This window comes from Pan troglodytes, chromosome 3 (genome assembly GCF_028858775.2).
Source record: "Pan troglodytes isolate AG18354 chromosome 3, NHGRI_mPanTro3-v2.0_pri, whole genome shotgun sequence".
Classification (NCBI taxonomy): domain Eukaryota; kingdom Metazoa; phylum Chordata; class Mammalia; order Primates; family Hominidae; genus Pan; species Pan troglodytes.
Window position 1 is genome coordinate 117,536,621 of NC_072401.2, and position 17,445 is coordinate 117,554,065.

Consider the following 17,445-nt stretch of genomic DNA (forward strand, 5'->3'; position numbering starts at 1 on the left):
AGGGGGAAATGAAGATTTATTAGCCAAAGTTTAAAAAGTTGCAGTTATACAAAAAGAGTAAGCCCTGGAGATCTATTGCGTTGCATAGAGTCTATAGTTAACAATATCATTTGTATACTTAAAAATGTGCCCAGAGGCTAGATGTTATGTTAAATGTCCTTATCACTGTAATAACAACAATAATAACTGAAGAGTGTGGGAGAAAACTTTTGGAGGTAATGTATAAGTTTATGGCATAGATTGTGGTAATGATTTTACATGTGCATACTTATCTCCAAACTTATCAAGCTGCATATAATAAATATTTATGTCTTTTTGTGTCAATCATACATTATTAAGGTGGTTTTAAAAATTAAAATAAAATATCTAAGTCCAAATTCATGCATTTAAATTTGTAAACATAAATAATATAGGTATATTTCTAAATATCAAAAATTCACTATTACTATTCACAGTGAATTAATATTAATAAATAAAATTCACTATTATTTAAATTTATTATCTAAATCTCTAAAATTCACTGTTATCCAGATTGATTCCCTATTATCCAGTTTGCCAATTCCTAAGTTATTCAGAAACAGATCTACTTATATTTTTTCCTGAAATATCCAGATGCTGCAAGAAAACCTAAGTCTTTGCCATGAACCATCAATGCACTTGGACCTGTGCATACCGCAACATAAAATCTTTTAACAGATGCTTTTCCTCAGTTTTGTAGATTTTTCTTATTTGGATGCAAAGTATTACACATCCGGTTATAGAAGTGAGTCTTTCCTTTTGATTACAGGAAAAAATGTAAATGAAAAGAGATATTGGCTTTATGCCTTTATTTCTTGTACCATAAAATTATTTATTCATTAATATATTTATTTACTTCTAACTTCTTCTATAATCATGGTCATCAGCATAAGAATGTAAATTATATTTAGATTGCTCAATGTGTTCTTTTTTTTTTTTTGAGACGAGTTTTGCTCTTGTTGCCCAGGCTGGAGTGCAATAGCGTGATCTTGACTCACTGCAACCTCTGCCTCCCAGGTTCAAGCGATTCTCTTGCTCAGCCTCCCTAGTAGCTGGGATTACAGATGCCCGCCACGATGCCTGGCTAATTTTTTTTTTTGTATTTTTAGTAGACATGGGGTTTTGCCATGTTGGCCAGGCTGGTCTCGAACTCCTGACCTCAGGTGATCCATGAGCCTTGGTAGGTCTTCTAAAGCGCTGGGATTACAGGCGTGAGCCACCACGTCTGGCCATGTGTTCTCTTTAAATAAATCTCAGATATATTTTGAAAATATAGCTTTTATAAAGTTTAAAAGCAATTTTTTCATTGATAGATATTTTCTACTTCTTCATGTATAACTTTTACATGTATCCAGACTCATCATTTCTTAATATAGTCTCACATTTTTCATATATTTTTAAAATTTCTCACCTTTTACCATTTAACCTCCCTCTCTCTTTGTGAAGTTCGTATGTTTGTGTGTGTGTATACCCTAAAAACAAGAAGGACTAGCCAATCTACATTTCTAAAAGCATAGACAAAAACACAAGTCAAAATATTCAACCTTTTTTTCACAATCAGTATAAATTAATTTTATTACCTCTATAGATTTAAAATAGAAATTAGATGTAAATATAAATATAAATAAATGTAAAATTAAACAGTGTATACTATGCACAGAATTAAATAAAAGATACTATAATATAGTGAAAATTAGAAAACTTTATAATAAAATACATGGGAAATCAAATATATATGTAAATGTAGAATATTTGCAGGTCCAGAATAAGATACATAATAATTTATATGATATTTATGTGATTGGAAAATTATCAAATAAAGAAATTCTTGAAGGTTTTCAATAAACACCCACATCTACAGCCATTATGTAACGTTAAGTCATATTTTTGAATGCCCAGTCATATTGAAGAAGATTTTAGGAAGATTTTAAAGTGCTAAATATTTAAGTGATCACACAAAGGCTTATTTTTATAAGGATATTATGAGTCATTATTGTTGTTTGTATATCAACTGGAATGCTGACCTAAATTTTTCTCAATTAATTTCATAAACTTAAATATGTTCAAGAGACGTGATGAGAGAAAAGCAAGCAATATAGAATAAAAAGAGATCAAGCTTTTGTGGTGAAACAACTCAGAATGAATTATATTTTTGAAAACCTAGAAACTTTGTGACCTCAAGCAAGATAACACATATTAGCTTCAGTTTGCTTATTTATTAAAGTATTATTTATTAAAGTATGATTGTAATATGATACATAAATAATGCTAGAAATTTTTAAAAGTACTATATTTATAAAGCATCAGAACCAGAAAAGGTTATTATAATTTGTCTCATTATAGCAATTGCAATATGAAAAGAAATTAGTCCTCAAAATAAATTACTTTACTTGTTTTATTCTATTTGTGGTGATAGATGTATTATGTTGATTGTGGTAATCACTTCATAATGTATACATTTATAAAATTATCACATTTTATACAACTACATGTAATTTGTAATTTTTATCAATTAGACCACAATAAAACTTGAGAATGTAACATATACTTCAATAAATAAAAGACTACTATTAATAATATACATTTATTATTCCTATTTCTCCCTATGTCTTAAGAAGAATTGTGTAAGATTTGTTTAAAATGCATATTATAGCATGTTGAAATAATTATATTAAAAATCACGGTTTAAAATTTTTTCAGAAATTATTTAAAGAATAATTCCTGATTTATGGAGTAAATATAGAAAGTAATAAAATCATTAAATATACATTATTTTGGGACATTAAAAATAGAGAATAGTAGGTTCTTATCTGGGGGAACATACCTTTGTCCTTAGCCAACATGCATGCAGATTTTACCAATATTCTAGTAAAAAATGGGTAGATATAGTAGCAACAATTATATATCTGCTTGATATTTATAATTTACTCTAGGTTTATGTTAAAGTTAATAGTATCCCAGAGAGTGAAAGTAGACTTTTGGGTTAATTCATGTAATTAATCTAGAACATACTAAGGTTAAAAGCCTTTCTTCAGTTATCAATTAGAAGAGGTACCAAAATTGGCTGTTAACTAACCTAGTGTCCCAATACTTGTGAAGCACTCATTTACAAGCCACACAAAATAATGCTTTGTTGTTGACATATTTATATTTGCAATGATAATTAGTATACATATAATCTATTACCTTTACTTATTCTAGTTACGAAAAGAGCTACACTCATTTTGCAATTTGTAGAATAGATGCTATACGATGGAATAACAGTGTTTGCTTCAGTAGCACATATACTAAAATTAGAACAAAAGCAACAGAATTATAGAAATCAATATGTACTGCTACTGCTGAGAAGAATATCTTAGACTTTTCATAATGAACTAATTGTTTTCTAAAACTTAAATGACAATACAGCAGAAATAGGTTTAGATACACATTATTAAACTCAATATATACTTTATCATATGAAATGAGTTAACTAGTTAACCATTATTTTAAATTAATTTTGAATACCATATGTATAACATACATAAATAAATTAGTTTAAATTGTATATCACCATTATTTTGTTTCTTTACAAATTAGCTTTACAAACCGCAGCTCTCTGTATATTCAAGATAATACTGTTTAATTCATAATTACACTTTTGTAAGATGTATAATAAGAGCTTTTGAGATGCAATTATACTTCCTCTTTAAATTTTGAAGATGTGATTTAATGTGTTTAATATGGAACCCTGGGGAACAGTGAAAATAATCAGAAGCCATCTGGCAAATACTGAAACAACTGAAGAAAGCAGAGGCTTGAGGAAATCATAACTTCAATTTATTTATTAGTATGTATTTAAAGAATAAAACTAAAAGTTACACATTAAAAAGATGATGTGCATTCCATAGAAGAAAAATGTTTTTAACGTGCAGATATTGGGATCATATTTACAATTTAAAAAAAATTGATTCCTTTTTAATTACACAAAAATAGCAAAATGATTGAAACTACTTGTCTCCAATTTTAAATGAAGTGACATGAGTTTTTCCCACATATTTTAAAAATAAAATATACTTCAAGTTAAACACACTACTCTGAAAAAAAAACCTAGGGCAGCAATTATTCTTAGCCATATTTGTTATTAATTTTTTCCCGATTTAATATTTTATTTATGGAATATTTAGTGATTGTTCAGAATTTATGCCTATGGCATTTTCTTGAATGAAAACTACCTGCTTTAAAACTTAGAACTGAAGAGAATCAGAAAACAAAAACAATGATTTATATATAAAAGAAATCAAACACTTTAGGCCACAAGATGTCACTGTAGTTCAAGTAAGGTGTGGTTTTTTATGCAATTAAGCAGAAAAAAGGGTACACTGTACTTAATTTATATATTTAATCTGTTTTTTATTTATTTTAGATACTTTGTACTGGGCTATAAAATGAAGTTAGAACAAGAAATAATTTATAAAGGGAGCAAATTTCATTTGATTTTCTCACAGTCAGAGTGAGAGATGTTAGAGAAAATGTCAATTCTTCAATGTTTTTGAGAAAAGAATTGCAAAGAATAATTACAATAAGAACGAATAAGTTCCACCTTTTTTTTTCCTTTTCTTTTTTTTTTTTTTTTTGAGACAGAGTCTTGCTCTGTCACCCAGGCTGGAGTGCAGTGGCACGATCTCAGCTCACTGCAAACTCCACCTCCCGGGTTCATGCCATTCTCCTGCCTCAGCCACCCGAGTAGCTGGGACTACAGGCGCCTGCCACCACTCCCAGCTAATTTTTTGTATTTTTAGTAGAGAGGGGGTTTCACCGTGTTAGCCAGGATGGTCTCGATCTCCTGACCTCGTGATCCGCCTACCTCGGCCACCCAAAGTGCTGGGATTACAGGCGTGAGCCACTGCGCCCGGACAATAAGTTGCTTGTATTTTAGCCTGAGATTTTATTTCTATCAAATAACATTATGTTCTAGGCATGGGCCCAAGATTATTCTGCAGGGATTCATATCTTTGTGATTTACTAACTGTATGGTAGACCAACCTATGCCATTCACCGGTAAAATGGGAATAATAATGGTAAAATACTTCATAGAGCTATCATGGTTTGCATAAAAATGCTTACATCCAGGCTTTAATATGAAATTAGTTTTTAATACATGTTATCTATTATTAGAGAAACAAGCAAACCTATATGGTATAACCACCTTCATTTCTACGTTTAGAAATATATATATTTGCCAATGTTACTCAGCCATTTATTAGTAAAATAAGAAAATGCCATATATGATACATCAAACCCTACTTTATCTCTTCCAGAAATAATTTCACAGGACAACTTCCATTAGACTGACATCAGGATCCTGAAATAATTTTATTATAAATATTATTTTCCCCATTATGTTTTCTTACATCTAGTATTTTATCACTACTTAATACAGTAATATTTTAATTCTGTACATGTTGAAATTACTTTAACTTATTATATATTATATAATATGGTTATATAGAATCTTGTGAAATAACACATGTGCCATTTCTTAGATACCTAATATTGTAAATGTGCTTATTATCAGGCCAGTGCAGTTGAATGGTAAAAGTATTATTTTTACAATTACCTCTCTGATATTTTTTCTACTCTTTTATCCTCAGTAAAGCTCTGAGTGGAAGAATAAATAATACTTTCTTTATATCAGATTCACGAATTAGTATCTTCAGACTCCTAGGACTCTGCCTGTGTAAGAGGGTGACAAAGGAAGACAGAGATTAGAAAAATGATGGTATTGTATTAGTCCATTTTCACATGGGTATAAAGAACTGCCTGAGACTGGGTAACTTATGAAGAAAAAGGTTTAATTTAACTTAAGCTTTATGAAGGTTAAGTTACCTTCATAAAAGTAACTTATGAAGAAACAGTTCCACAGGGCTAGGGAGGTCTCAGGAAACTTATAATCATGGTGGAAGGTGAAGGGGAAGGAAGCATGTTCCTCACATGGCAGCAGGAGAGAGAGAGCGGGTGAAGAGGGAAGTGAAACTTTTAAACCATCAGATCTGGTAAGAAGTCACTCACTACCATGAGAACAGCATGGGGGATACCATCCCCATGATCCAATTGTCTCCCACCAGGTTATTCCCTCAGCATGTGAGGATTACAATTTGAGATGAGATTTGGGTGGGGACACAAAGCCAAGCCATATCATTCTGCCCATAGCCCCTCACAAATCTCATATCCTTTTTACAATTCAAAACCAATAATGCCTTCCCAACAGTCTCCCAAATCTTATCTAATTCCAGAATTAGCTCAAAAGTCTAAGTACAAAATCTCATCTAAGATAAGGTAAGTCCCTTCCACCTATGAGCCTGTAAAATAAAAAACAGGTTAGTTACTTCCAAGATACAATGGGGGTACAAGCATTGGGTAAATGTTCCCAATACAAATGGGAGAAATTGGCCAAAACTACGGAGCTACAGTACCCACGCAAATTCAAAGCCTGTTAGGACACTGATTAAATCTTAAAGATCCAAAATAATCTCCTTCGACTCCATGTTTCACAACCAGGGCACGCTGAAGCAAGGGGTAGGCTGCCAACGCTTTGAGCAGCTTCAACTCTGTGGCTCTGCAGGGTTCAGCCCCTGCAGCTGCTTTCACAGGCTGGAGTGAGTGCCTGAGGCTTTTCTAGGCACACGGCACAAGCTGTTGGTGGATCTACAATTCTGAGATCTGGAGGACAGTGGCCTTTTTTTCATCAGGCAGTGCTCCAGTGGGGACTCTGTGTGGGGGCTCCAACCCCACATTCTTCCTTGGCCTTGGCCTAGTAGAGCTCCTCCATGAGAGCTCCACCCCTGAGCAGACTTCTGCCTGGACACCTAGGAATTTCCATATATCCTCTGAAATCTAGGCAGAGACTCTCAAAGTTCAACTCTTGTCTTCTGTATACTGTCAGGCCCAACACCATGTGGAAGCCACTGAAACTTGGGGCCAACACACACTGGGGCAATGGCCTGAGCTTACCCTGGCCCCTTTTAGCCATAGCTGGAGCTGTAGCAGCTGGAACCCAGAGCACCACATCCTGAGGCTGCACAGAGCAGCAGGGCCCTGGGCCTAGCCCACCAAACCATTTTTCCTAGACTTCCAAGCATGTGATGGGAGGGGCTGCCATGCAGAGGTAAGAAAACCCTGGAGACATTTTTCTCATTATCTTGACAGTTAATATTTGGTTTCTCCTTACTTATGCAAATTTCTGCTGCTGGCTTGAATTTCTCCCCAGAAAATGGGTTTTCCTTTTCTACCACATGATCTGGCAGTAAATTTTCCAAGGCTTTATGCTCTGTTTCCCTTTTAAATATAAGTTTCCATTTCAAATTATGTCTTTGTGAATGCTTATGACTCTATACTTTTAGAAAAAGCCAGGTGACCTCTTGAACACTTTACTGTTTAGGAATTTCTTCCATCGGATACCTTAAATCATCCCTCTCTGGTTTAAACTTCCACAGACCTCTTCCGCTGTTGACAGGGGTAGAATACCACCAGTTCCTTTGCTAAAGCATAGCAAGGGTAACCTTTGCTCCAGTTCCCAATAAGTTCCTCATTACCATCTGAGGCCACCTCATTCTGAACTTCATTGCCCACATCACTATCAGCACTTTGGTCAAATCCATACAATAAGTCTCTAAGAGATTGCAAAGTTTCCTTTATCTTCTTGTCTTCTTCTGAGCCCTCCAAACTGTTTGATTGACTCACAGTTTTCTATGACTGGGGAGGCCTCAGGAAACTTACAATCATGGTGGAAGGTGAAGAGAAGGCAAGCACCTTTTTTACATGGTGGCAGGAGAGAGAGACCGAAGGGGAAGAGCCCCTTGTAATACCATCAGATCCCATGAGAACTCATTCACTATCATGAGAACAGCATAGGTGAAACCACCCCCATGATCCAATCAGCTCCCATCAGGTCTCTCCCTTGACACATGGGGATTATGAGGATTATAATTTGAGATGAGATTTGGTGGGCACTCTGAGACTGTAGTAGGTATGTTCAGGGAAGGGCTATTAGAAGCAATTAGTTTTACCATTCATTTATCCTAATGTGAATTCCAGAAGTCAGTGATCACACGGAGGCATATATACAACAAGCACACACATACGCACACATGTACATACACACACCATAAAAGTAGCAATGTTGTGCCTTGGCCACTGAATGAGTAGTCAATTATCAACTGATGTTTGAAGGATTCAACCTGAAACAACTAGGCTAAGGGAAACAAAAAAAGAACAAGCTTATGATCCAAGTAACAATGATCCTGCACATACATGTTATATTTTTAGATGATCTGCTGAGGTCAATAAAATTTTTAGTGTTGGAAAATGTTTAAAATGATTCTTTTAGAATCACCCTAAGGATTAGTTGAGGATCATAGCAAAAATGCTCTGATCCTGACTTCTTGCCTCAGGAGTTTCTAGGTTGAAACATTAAAATAATAATTTCCTAGGAGTTAGATGATCGAAATGTAAAATGGAAGGGACTAAGCCAAATGTTTCCAGTTAGAAATATTTTGCTCACTAGATGGCTTTAACACTAACTAGTTGGATGACCCTAGTTATGTTATTTAAGAGTTTAAGCTATACACTTCACAAATCTGAAAAGTTGATAAATTTTATCTTTAGGTTTCTTACATGTATTTATTATATAATATACTTAAAGTGTAGAATATAGTTTCTGCCATTAAAATGATCATTAAATGATAGTATAAATAATATGTTAATGTTTAATTTTCTTAACTATATTTGCAGAATGCAGCACCTAACAGTATATTAATAAATATCAACAGAATCATGACATCTGTTGTATTCTATTGTATAAATGTTTTAAGTGACTATGTCTAAAAATTAAAGTAAAATAAAGTGTATATAGAGGAAGGCTACATTTGCCTCCTTACTTATATCTTAGGAAAGTTAGAAAATATTTCAAATGCTTGTTAGTGTAGGTCATATGAAAGTTTTTTTTTTTTTTAATTAAATCCTACAACAAATACGACTGTCATGAGGATTTCCTAAGGAAAAAATTATGTAGGGAACATTCAGCTACTGTGTGATTGATAAAAGATATACTTGGGGTAAATAAACAGGAATCTCTCTTTTTCCTTTTGCAATTTCACTGCTTGAATAAGTAACTATTTTTCTTTATATTCTTATCTTAGCCTTCCATTATACTTATTGACATCCATAATACCTGCACTTCCAATCACTATGAGAAATGAAAATTTCCCAAAACAGATATTAGATTGTACAGCATCATTTATAGTCATTTTAAACATAATCTTTGTGCTTCAATTTAACAACTTATATTAATTTTTAATGAAATTCCTTAGGAATATAAGTTTGCAATAACAACAGCTATATTGAAAAGTAATATTCCTCTTCATAAAACAATTTAAGATTTTAAGTAGATGGAAAAAAAACCCTGGTTTAAATTTAAGGTGACCATTTAAAATATTTTATAATACTATCTGAAGTTTTAGAGTAATTTTAATATTTTATTTCAATTAATATACAATTATTGTTTCATAATATTGCTTAAATCAATAACAATGTGCATATATTACAGTGGTCTCATAATATTATAATACTATATTTTTACTATACCTTTTCTATGTTTAAATATACAAATACTTATTATTATGTTACAGTTGCCTACAGTATTGAGTACAGTAACATGCTGTGCAGGTTTATAGCCTAGGAACAATAAACAATGCCATATCCTACATTTGTACTAGGCTGTACCATCTAGGTTTGTGTAAGCATTCTCTATGATGTTCCCACAAAGACAAAATTGCCTAACAAAGTCCTTCTCAAATTGTATCCCCATCTTTAAGTGACACAAGACTGTAATTGCTCTATATAAATGAACTGAAAGTTTCAATGGAAGGAATAAAGGATATAAGAAAAAAGGTTTAGGACAGATGTGTTGTTTCCATTAATGCCAAGATCACTATACTTGATGAGCAATTAAAGTAACAGCAGATGGTGGAGAATTAGGGAACTATAAGAACAAAAACAGTATTAAAAGAGAAGAACTAATGCAAAGTTCCGTAATTCTCATTATTCTCTAAAATTAACTTTCTTTTTAGTCTAATGTATATATTCCTTCATATCTAACTGTTAAAATCAAGGACTTAAAATAGTAGCAATCAATAAAGCTGAAGTAATATGATTCAAAGATAGCCAACCTTACTGAATTATTTTCTGTAAGTCATCTGTTAGCATACATACATGTACTTCTATTAATGAACCCACTATATAAGGCAATTTTTTTCAGCTGTTGTCTTGTAGAATTTAGGTTAATGTCTCCATCTCTAAGATGTAACATAAAGGACATTATTTTGTGGAAACTACCAGCTAGGGATAGTGAGCTGAGAAGGGATGGAGAGATGGGCTGAGAAAATTTATTTGAACATTCAAAGCACAGAGAATCAAAGGCAGACATGATTCAGGTTGGTGATAGTCTCCCAAACAAGCACTATTTTCTTTCTTTTAATTTTATCAAGTTTTAAAATATGCCCTCTTTTCTCTCTTCTGTAGTGTTCTTCTCATAACTTAGCAGAGTTAAGATTAAAGTTTTTTTTATAGACTATGTCCAGGACCATATGCAGTTTTCGACTGTAAATGATAATAAAAGTATCAGCTACCATATGTTAAGCAGGGTATTATATTTTTTATATATTTCTGTGAAAAATATCATGTTTATAAGAATTCAGTAGTGTGACCTGTAACTTATAACTGGGTTATATGCCCTTACCCTTAGTTTATTTTAATTAAACAAAAGCATTATATAGTAAATGAATAAATTCATTATATTTTTTCCTCAAATAAATTAAATCTATATTTTAAGAAAATCCAATAGCCACATTTACCAGTTCGCATCTTTCTGAATATGTCTTTCGGTAATTATTAGGTTTAGAAATTTGAGACAAATACTTTTCAATTGATTATCATGTGATTATTTCAGTTATCTGATGATGTATAATTAATTACTGGTTCAACACAATGATTTATTTCTTCATCGTTCTCCACTTTGGGTTGGATTTTCCATAAATGGATTGTTGCTGCTCCGTATGATGTTGTGATGTTGGCTGGCAGACATGTGCCTACATTCACACATCTGCCATCTCAGCTGGATTGCTGCTGGAATGACTGAGGGTTGGCTAGACCTCTCTTTTCATGTAAGTTGTCGTTCATTCTGTGGTCCCTATAAGTGGTCTTACTCTTCACTAGAAAGTCAGAATTCTTTACATGACAGCTGACTGACTTCTAAGAGGACAGATATAAAGGAAACTGCAAAGCATCTTAAAACCTAAGCCGAGATCACACAACGTCATTTTCACACGTTCTGTTGGTCAAAAGATATTTCCAGGATAGGCCAAATTCAGTGGGACAAATAATGTTTTTTTTTTCTTTTGACAAGAAGAACAGAACAAAAACACAAGTATGGGAGTAATTGATAATTACTGCAAAGTTAATGTACTATAAGCCTCAATATATAAATTTTAATGTATTTTACATTGGCATATAGTTTGAGAATAATAAAACATTTTTGTCTGCAAAAAAATTGCACTTATTTTCTTCTGCCATCTCATTTCCTGATACTCCACACTGACTTATATTCTATTGTTTCTAATGTTCTTAGTTGTGTAGGGGTCATTACTGAACTTTCGTAGGTGCTATTAGAAATTTTCTTAGTTTCATCTGTATAGTTTTTCATATACAAATTTTAATTGCCATTGGAAGACAATGATGGACTTTATTTTATAAGAAACAATTCACACAGGTGCTATTGCAGTTGTTTCTATGTTTGTATATAAAGTTTATGATTACTCATGAGATCAACACCAGTACAGAAGTGGAGGAAGTATAATTGAGCAGAGGAGAGATTTAGCTGCCATATTGCTGCACCAAGACTCAGCAGATACTATGAAGAGATCAAGAGTTGAGATGGCTTTTTAGACTTATCTTGAATTTAGGCAAGCTAGCTCAAATTATTTACCCCTGCAACAGTTGTCATTATGTGTAATCTTTCTTGGGCAAAAAAGCTGTCTTCAGTTGAAAAGAGGTTCCAAGGAGAGACTCAAATGAGAGCTATTGTCTGCGAAGACTTCCAACAAATGGGAAACACATGTTTCATTCCTTAAAGGGGAGATATTCTCCTGGGTCATACACCACATATGTGTACTACAGGAACAAATAGTAAGCCTGAATAATTGATCTAATGTGTGTAATGAATTGGCATATATTTGTTTCATTATATTGCATTGCCAATATTAGTGACATAAGATACCAAAAATAGCACATCCATATAGAAATGTAAGCGAATAAAAATCTTGAACTATGAAGATGGCTTATTTCTTTGAATGAGTGTTTATCCATAATACTAACATTAAGAAGATCTTCAAAATTATCTTGAATTTAAGCAAGATAGCTCAACTTTTTAAGAAGAAGATTAATATCTAATTTTTTCTTGTTGTTTGTGGCTGTGACTTCCTGGTAAGTAGTAACAGGAAAAAAAAAACAAAGCTCATTTTACAAAACTGCATTCCATAATTCAAAATTGGTTATTCTACTTGTATAAAGCTTCACTGAGGTCAAAATATGAGGAAACTATTTATTTCACAAACAAATAAATTCCATTTATATAAGGCCAAGGTTTTTCAGTAGATATAAGATAGCAAAGCCTATATTTTCTTTGTTATACATGCTTTGCTATTTTTTATGATTTAGTTTCTATTAATTAAATAATAAAAGTATAATTACGTTAAACACATGAGCCAGCTTAAGTATGATGATAATCTTATAAAATGTTAATACTATCATATTTTGAAAATTACTAGAATAGAAAAAGTGGCTTCTTTAAAATAAATAGAAAAATGAATAATAGTTATGATGTACTTTTATCTTCCATAAATAATGCAGTTCACTAAAGCATTACTTAAGAAAAATTAATTTATTAAATACCAACAGCTAACATCATATTTACTACAGCTAACATCATATTTAATGATTAAAGACTAAATGCTTTCCTCTGCTGATAAAAAATAAAGCATGTGCTCATCTTCAATACTGTTATTCAAAACAGAACTAGAAATTCCAGTTAACGTATTTCAGAAAAAAAGAAAGAATATTTTTTTAAAAAGTCATACATATTAGAAGGAAAAATGAGTATGGCATATATTTCCAGGTTATAACATGGTCTACATAGGTTACCTCAAAGAATTTGCCTACAAATACTAGAATTAATAACTTCAGTTATCAAGGCCACAAGTTACAAGATAAACACACAAAAATTAATTACATTTCTATACGTTTAAAATGAACCTATGGTTTATTAAATTTAAATTTATCAAATCATTTAGATTCTCTAAAAAAGATGAAATATTCAGGTATAATCTAACAAAAAGTACATAGAATTTGTATACTGAAAATTGTATAACACTAACAGAAGAAGTCAAAGATCTTAATAAATGGAGAAAAAGTTCATGTTTATAAAACTAAATTTTATTTATAAAAAAAGAATAAAGTAGGAGAAATTACTCTGCCTAATATTAAGGCCTACTATACAACCACCATAACACATACTGTGTGGTATTGGTGATGGTATAGACACATAGATTAATAGAACAATATAGAAAACCCAAAAACAGGCCCATAGAATTGCAGCCAAATGAATTTTGGCAAAGCTACAAAAGAAATGTAATGGAGTAAATGTAGCTTTTCAACAACTAGTCCTGGAGTAACTGTATATCCATAGGAAAAGCAAAATAAAAAAACCAAAAACCTCCCACAAAATTTAACTTAATCCTCACACTTAACAGCAAAAATTAATTATAGAATCAAATGTAAAAAAAACACCTATAAAACTTTTAGAAAATAACATGAAATAAAATTTTCTTGGCATAATAATACTTGGTGAGAAGTTATGTCTAATGATGACATGAAAAGATTGATTCAGAGACCTTTGAAGGAAGTAGCTTGCTGCTGCAGGTTCTGTGAGACAGCCAAAAAACTGTTGAGTGCCCAAAATGTGTGTGTGGGGGGTCGGGGGGGTGAGAAGGGGATGTCCACTCATGAACACACACCCTCTCTGAGTAACCCAAAGATCCAGATCACGGGAAAAGGATTTGCTCTTACCTGGAGCTGAGATGAATTTAGACAGCTGAGCAAAATATAGGGTTAGAGGAAGCAGTGTGAAGAGCCCTGTGGACAGTCTCGGTCCCCAAGGAGCTACTCCTGATTTTGTCTCACGGGGGTCCCAGGGAAGGGCTGTCAGTGGAATTGGGAAAAGACCACAGGGAGAAAAAAACCTCCAGCTGAACTTTGTAACAATTTTCACCAAATATGAAGTTTCATGGACAGAATCCAGGAGAGAGAGTGAAGGGGGAGTGCAGATGCCAGCACAGAAATCACAGCAGGCAGGGAGGAGCAAAACCTAAAAGCCCCTGTTTGCTTTCTCAGCTGGGAGGCTTGTAGCTGGCGGCAAGTTCTCAGTCCTGCTGACTGCCTGGAAATAAATTCACTGCTGTTGTCGGGGGTATGGTGCCAGTGAGACTGCCTTATCAGGCTGCGGGGGAGCTAGGTGACATAACTCCATCAACCTGAGAACCACACCCCATCCCCCACAGCAGCCACAGCAAGCCCAACACAAGTAGAGTACAAGCTCAGACACACCTAACCCCGCCTCCATGTGATGGTCTTTCTCTGCCCACACTGGCAGCCAAAAACAAATGACGTAATTTCCTGGGAGCACTATGGCTCTGTCCACTGCCTGATAAACTTATTCAGGCAACCCTGTTGCAGCTGATGCTCTTGAAAGTGCTACCTCCTGGTTGGAGGAAAACCAACAAAAAACCAGCACACTAAACAAAACTACAAACAACAGTCCAGAGCCCAGTAGCTCCACTGGATGGTGACACCCAGAAGAGAAAAAACAATCACTGCAGTTTGGCAAGTTTGGCAAGAAACCCCAGCTCTAGAAGAAGAGAGAGAGCACTATATCATGGGAGCACCCTGTGGGACAAAAAAAATCTGAACAGCCCTTGAGCCCTAGATCTTCCCTCTAACATAGTCTACCCAAATGAGAAGGAACCAAAAAAACAATTCTGGTAATATGACAAAGCAAGGTACTTTAACACCCCCAAAAGATCACACGAGCCCACCAGCAATGGATCCAAACCAAGAAGAAATCTCTGCATTTCCAGAAAAAGAATTCAGAAGGTCAATTATTAAGCTACTCAAGGAGGAACCAGAGAAACATAAATACCAACTTAAAGAAATTTTAAAAAAATGATGGGGGATATGGATGGAAAAGTATCCAGAGAAATAAATAGCATGAATAAAAACATCACAATTTCTGGACATAAAGTACATTTAGAGAAATGCAAAATACACCAGAAAGTCCCAGCAATAGAGTTGAACAAGTAGAAGAAAGGACTTAAGAGCTTGAAGACAAGGCGTTCAAATTAACCAAATCCAACAAAGACAAATAAATAAATTAAAAACAATGAACAAAACTTCCAGGAAGTTTGGGACTGTGTTAAATGACCAAATATAAGGATAATTAGCCTTCCTTAGGGAGAAGAGAAATCTAAAAGTTTGGAAAACATATTTGAAGGAATAATTGAGGAAAACTTCCCTGGTCTTGCTAGAGATCTAGACATCCAACTACAACAAGGTCAAAAACACCCCAGAAATTCCTTGCAAAAGATAATCACCTAGCACATAGTCATCAGGTTATCTAAAGTCAAAACGAAAGAAATAATTTTAAGAGCTGCAACACAAGAGCATCAGATAACCTAAAAAGGAAAGCCTATCAGATGAACAGCAGATTTCTCAGCAGAAACCCTACAAGCTAGAAAGGATTAGGGTCCTATCTTTAGCCTCCTTAAACAAAACAATTATCATCCAAGAATTTTCTATCCAGCAAAACTAAGCTTCACAAATAGACACTCTAACGTCATACCTCAAGGAACTAGAGAAATAAAAACAAATCAAACCCAAACTCAATTGAAGAAAAGAAACAACAAAGATCAGAGCAGAACTACATGAAATTGAAACAAAAAAACACCAAAGATAAATGAAACAAAAAGCTGGTTCTTTGAAAAGTTAAACAAAATTGATAGATCATTAGCAAGATTAAAAAAAGAAAAGAAGAGACTGTAATTCCAGCACTTTGGGAGGCTGAGGCCAGGAGATCGAGACCATTCTGGCTAACACGGTGAAACTTTATCTGTATTAAAAATACAAAAAATTAGCCGGGCATGGTGGCCGGGGCCTGTAGTTGCAGCTACGCGGGAGGCTGAGGCAGGAGAATGGCGTGAACCCGGAAGGTGGGAGCTTGCAGTGAGCCTAGATCGCGCCACTGCACTCCAGCCTGGGCAACAGAGTGAGACTCCACCCACCACCCCCACCCTCCACAAAAAAAAAAAAAAAAGAGAAAAGAAAAGAAGAGAGAAGATCCAAATAAGCTCAATTAGAAATAAAATGATAAATATTACAATCGATACCACAGAAATACAAAAGATCATTCAAGCCTTCTATGAAGGCCATTACGCAGACAAACTAGAAAACCAAGAGGAGACAGATAGATTCCTGGAAATATACAACACCCCTAGATTAAACCAGAAAGAAATAGAAGCGGAACAGACCAATAACAAGCAGTGATATTAAAATGGTAATTTAAAAATTGTCAGCAAAAAAAAGTCCAGGACCAGATGGATTCACTGCTGAATTCTATCGGACATTCAAAGAGGAATTGGTACCAATCCCATTGACACAATTCCAAAAGATAGAGAAAGAGGGAATCCTCCCTATGTCATTCTGTGAAGCCAGTATCACCCTAATACCAAAACCATGAAAGTACATAACAAAAAAAGAAAACTACAGACCAATGTTCCTAATTAACATAGATGCAAAAATCCTCAACACAATACTAGCTAACTGAATCCAACAGCATATCAAAAAGATAATCCACTCCTGGGCTCAAGTGATCCTCCCTCATCAGCCTCTCAAAATGCTGGGATTACAGGCATGAGCTACCATGCCTCTTCCTCTAGTAATAAATTTAACCAAAGAAGTAAAAGATCTCTACAATAAAAAGTACAAAAAAATGATTAAAAATGGAAGAAGGCACTAATAAATGAAAAAATGCCACATTTATAAATTGAAAAATATAATATTGTTAAAGTGTTCATACTATACAATAGACATTGAATCTACATTTATTACAATCCATATCAAAATACCAATGACATTTTTTACAGAATTAGAATGAAAATCCTAAAATTTTCATGTAACCACAAAAGACATTGAATTGTCAAGCAATATTAAGCAAAAAGAACAGAATTGGAGGCATCACACTATATATTACAAAGCTATAATTACCAACACAAAGTTATGTTA

The 17,445-nt window shown here is 33.7% G+C and overlaps 1 long non-coding RNA gene across 2 annotated transcripts in view; it reads right to left on the reverse strand.

Moving 5' to 3' along the window:
* The window catches only part of LOC134807013 (uncharacterized), a 346,197-nt gene that overhangs the window by 123,915 nt on the left and 204,837 nt on the right, over positions 1-17,445 (reverse strand). Inside the window, exon 4 of one of the 2 annotated variants that reach the window (XR_010156676.1) lies at positions 5,347-5,733. The exons of the other annotated variant lie outside the window; for it this stretch is intronic. This is a non-coding gene — a long non-coding RNA (uncharacterized LOC134807013). Of the gene's footprint in view, positions 1-5,346; positions 5,734-17,445 lie in introns of those variants that run through there. 2 annotated transcript variants of the gene reach the window in all.